Genomic DNA, 5,000 nt, shown 5'->3' with positions numbered 1-5,000 from the left:
CGGATTCGCAAAGTCACCACCGGGGGGAATGGTTCGCAAAACAGAACAAAAGGGACAGAACCTCGTGAAACGCGCACTCGCGCAAGCTATCTCGAACAGCAGCCAGGACTAACGAGGCTTCGGCGGTACCGGTTAATGGAGGGCGTCGTCTTGGTTAGTGTTCTGCGAGTTCTGTAGCGTGTTGGTGTTGATTTTTTGTGCGTTTACACAACGCACCCCCCTGGGGGGAAGGTCTGTGCCTTGGATTAACAGACTGTCAGCTCGTCCTCTCTAGCGCTCTGTGCGCTAAAGAAGTCTCGGTAGCGCCCTCTCGGTGTACGAATTCTTCTGGGAGGCTTGCTGGCAACGCCCAAAGGAAACGAACTGCGTTCTGTTTAAATTGTAATTTAATTTATCTCCCCAGGAGCAAAGCTCCACAAACCCACATAAAATCTGGTTACAGCCTGGTGGCTCTGATCCGGTGGCTCCGTGTCCGGCCTACCGATCTGGATCTGGGACCTTCCCGTTATGGTTGGGTGAGCCTTCGAGCTTCGGAGCTGCTTTTGCCCACGATTCCCAGGCCCTTCATTATCCTTTGAGCCCCTTCGGGGACACACGCTTGCTCAGCTCTTGGTGAGAATTCCGGCCGGCACTGGTGTCCTTCGAAGGACGATCAATGTCACCACAACACGATGAAGGAATGGGTGAGCGACCAGCAACCGTTCTTCTCACCTGCCAGCTCTCAGCGGTGCTTCAGGGAGTACCTTCCACAATAAAGAACAAAACCACAATCAATCAGGATACGTGCGTGGTTGGTTACGTGCTTCATCCTCGAATAGACGAGATTTTAGAGCGTTTTTCGTTTTGTCGCAAAATGTAGCAATACTTTTGCCGATGTAATGCTGCTGTGGTTGCTAGGACGCGTTCACCGTATCAGCTGTCATTGGTTTTGCGGTTCCGGTGCAAAAAAAAAAAAAAGAAACGGTGTGCCACCATTATCAAGAACGAGTGGGAGAGAGAATGGGTGTTCGAATCGGTAAAACTAGAAGGTGTTATCACATCGAGTGTCACCTCGAGCCGATGGCGCCCACAATTGGCAAACGGCGTGGTGTGGTCGGGATCCATACCTCCAGCAGCCCATCACACCATTGACAGGGTGTAACGAGCCGGCGAATACATGAATATTCGATTCGGTTGTTGATGCTGCTGGGATGCTGCAAATGGGACCACCCGCACACCCGCACCCGCACTCTCAACGGTATGCAACGGAATTCGTGTCCCTCGGATCGTTTCCTTCTTTTCGGTGTTGCCGTCAGTCGCTCGTGTCAGTGTTGTGCCGGAATCGGCACAACAGGACATCAAAGGCGCGCAGATGAAGAAGGGATTGTGTTTGGCATTTGCTCAAGGATTTCAGCACCCGGGAGGTGTGTGCCCAAGGACAAGGACGAGGATGAAACCATTCACCGGTCGCAACCAATGTGAACACACCATCCATCCGGTTGGTGCCCCAGGTGGATTTGCTCCGTCTTCTTCTATGCTTCCTGCAATTTTCCCTTTTCTTTTCAATCGGCGCTAGGACGCACCGGATGCCCCGGTGGTACGGTCCCTTAGCTGGACGAACCATCCGCTCGCTCGATATTGGCTATTATTGCGTACATTAATGACATTATATCAGCTGGACTGATAGAGCCGGTTGATGATTCGATTACCTCTACCGGCTGCCCCCGGGAGGTTTTTGGGCTTTTCCATGCAGCTCTCTCTCGCTCTTTTCTCTCTAGGGATGCGGATCACTTTTCCGTTCACATGTTTCGTGCGATTGGGCGTGTGTTTTCTTTTCCCTTTGGTAGTATTGCAGCAGCTATGCTCATGCTCATGCTTTAATGTAATAAAACAGCAATTGATTAACTTGCAAAAGTGGTGTACCGTAGGGCTTGTGTCACCATTTATTTTTTAACCAAGTGACCTTCACCGTTCATTGCGTTCGAAGCAGCAGGGAACGGTCACGGTCCCTTTGGTGACAAAAGTGTGATAAAACTGTTGGAAACTGTAATTAAGGGCATCAAAAGACGCTTCCTAACATGCGCCGAAACGCGCGCGCGCGCCATACAAGTGTGGCGGCAGAGTGTAAACAACGGCCAACAACAGCGGGGCGGTTCTGACAATGGATAATTGAGTGAATATCATTAGAACTTTGCGACCGTGCCATCCATCACCAATTGCCCGCAGGGGGCTGTCGCGGATGCTGGTATCGAGCTGCCTCTGGCCATCTGTAGTATCAACGAGATGCCCGGATTTACGGTTCGTGGCAGATGAAATTTAATTAAGAAGAGACTGAGCGCAAAACAACGCAACGCAACGCAACTGACCTGACAGTCCACTCCGCTACCCCCTCCACGCCCTCCAGCCAAAAAAATGTGGTTCGATGATTTGCCCAAAAGCGAAACTGACTCGCGAACATTTCTATCTATCGCCAAATTGGCCAATATCTCCGTTGTTTCGTCTTTCAAACGCTTTCCAGCGGAAATGATAAAGAAATACCGCAACAAATGAAGTTGCAAAAGGAATCTCGAGCGTGTTCGTGTCGGATTGGTGGCCGTTTTCAGTAGCAGCAGAGCAGAAGCACGTCGGAAAGCGATCTAAAGTGCCGCGGAGACGAGGGCGGGTCAGCGCGTATTATGCAGTCGTTTCCATTCGGTGTTACTGGCGGTGTGGTTTGGCGATAACTTTTAATTAGACTACCCCACTTGACCGCACAGACACAGTGGTCTGTGGGTGTGGAGGCCATTGTTGTAAGGAGGCTTTTTAACTCTCCGGCGACAGTGAGTGAGATTAATTAAAACAGATTGTCTAGGGCCGGTGTTGATTGCGTTGGTCGTACGGAGAGAGCTCTAGTGAGAGCGAGATGATTTACGTTGCTGTTGCTTCACTGATCCTGGAGGCTGCTATGGGTTCATCAACTGTTCAAAGGACGCAATACTAACAGACTGCTTGACAGATGTGTCGGTGAACCAATTTGTCCGTTATGTGGCCTTGCTATATTTGGAGTAGTTCTCACTGTGTTTCTGGCACGTCATAGAAATACTAATGAAACCTCACTCTATTATCAATGTCACCCCGATGGACATCTGCCATAGAGCTGTCAAACATTTATTACATTCTCTGTTTTTTTTTTGTTGGAACTGAGCTGCTGTGGATCATTTACCTGTCAGTAACTGACCATGGCTGCTTGTGCCTTCTCGGTATTCATCTCATCTCCTCCGGCACTCAATCCTGGCGCAAACAACGTAAGAGGCCCGTTAAGCGCACGTTCCTGTGCTTAACTATACTCGGCGGTCCGGACAGGGAGTGTGTCGCAAACATACCCACCGAAAACCTTCTCATTCTCCTCTCCACTCCACAGGACTATATTTATTGATTGAAAATAGAGCAGGGCACCGGGGATTTTCGACATCTTTCCCTGGTTCCGCTCCCGGCGGTCGGCGCTGGAGTAAATAATAAGAAAGAGATCCTCGAAGCGCAGGAACGCCGTCCCCAACAGCACTGGAGAGAGCCAGCCAGGTGCTTGAGACATTGATTTGAGACACCAACCAAGACGGCAAGACGAGGACCCTTGAGCAGACAAAGACGGCGAGGGGTTTCTTCCACTTTCGTATCGTATCGAAAATGTGTGCCTCTGTGTGTATGTTTGGTAGATCAAAAATTTCGGAAAGCAATCGAGTATTAATAAACGACTAACATTTTGGCCCGAAATAGGACACTGAAACACCGGTGAGAAAGGAATTACGCAAAAGCCTTCCTGTGCTCCTTCAGCAGCAGCAGCATCAACAGCAGAAGGCAGCAGGTCCCGCGAACAGTGAACCAGAATGGTGCTGCGGCGATGCGGCAGCAAATGCGGATCGATAACGGTGCTCCGGTGTGAGCTTTCGTTCCTTCCGTTTTTGGGACGGACTGTGCTATGTAGTGCAAAAGTTAGGAGAGAAAATAGCGCCAACGATTCGTGCACGCCTCACCGTGAGCTCTGCCTCCAACGACGACGACCATCAGCATCAGCGAAATTGGAATTGGTTAGCGTTTCATTCCCGTTCGCTCGCTCGCTGGCTCGCTCGCTACCGGCTTGTTGAACACGTTCTGATGTTTAGTTCTTAATTCAATTAAACCAATCCGAATCAGGAACCAGAACCGGAGCATGCTGATGGTCCGTCCGGTGGCAGCGGAGGTGCGCCAGAGAGCGTTGCGCCACAGCTACTACTGGTAGGCTAATGGTTTTGCTGTGTTCACCACCCGCCCCACCAAAAGTGGTTTGAGATAGCATTAGAAAAACACTCAAATTAGTTAGTTTAGCGAGGGAAGAAGGACTTAAATTAGGTCGCCGGATATTTGCTCACAACTGCCTCATTAGGTTGCGCAAGGTTACGCTTTGGGGTTTTGTGGTGTTTTTTTGGGAAAGATTTCAGTTCAAGGACAGACTTCTTTTTCATTTATGCTCACGACTTTGCATAAATCAACGACTACTACACGACGATGCCACACCAGGGAGTTAACACACCTTCCCAAACACGTCACCGTGTTAGTGCCGAGTGTTGTTGCATAAGAATGTGTTGAGTGAACCACCACCACCACCACCACCACCTCCACCGGGGACTTGTGGCGTGCTTGAGCGTGCTAAAGCCTAAGGCTGGCTTTTGGCATACATTTTCCCACGAGCCAACCAGCAACACGACCGCAGCGGCATCACGTTGTCCTTGACGTTGGCCAAGAGAGCGAAAAGCCTCTCATCAGCATACCCTCGACCCTCCGGGGGTGCAAAAGAAGAAGCGGATGAAGATTCAGGAATCGATTCTTCGACCTTTTTTTTCTCATCCCCCCTTCTCTCGTTCTTTTCCTCCGCATAATTCTCACACAGTTCCTTCATCCTTCACTCAGCATCACGCACGACCTTACTTTCAACCACATCACAGCATCGCCCCCGGGGGGCTTTTGCTAAGTTTCTTTAGCTTCCTTCTCCACCGCGTGCATGAATG

The 5,000-nt window shown here is 50.2% G+C and overlaps 1 protein-coding gene across 15 annotated transcripts in view; it reads right to left on the bottom strand.

Moving 5' to 3' along the window:
• The window catches only part of LOC126577770 (solute carrier family 12 member 4), a 108,712-nt gene that overhangs the window by 16,043 nt on the left and 87,669 nt on the right, over positions 1 to 5,000 (bottom strand). The window lies entirely within an intron of this gene.

Source organism: Anopheles aquasalis, chromosome 3, assembly GCF_943734665.1.
Source record: "Anopheles aquasalis chromosome 3, idAnoAquaMG_Q_19, whole genome shotgun sequence".
Taxonomy (NCBI): domain Eukaryota; kingdom Metazoa; phylum Arthropoda; class Insecta; order Diptera; family Culicidae; genus Anopheles; species Anopheles aquasalis.
The sequence above is the reverse complement of the archived record's forward strand: the minus strand, read 5'-3'. Positions and strand labels throughout refer to the sequence as shown.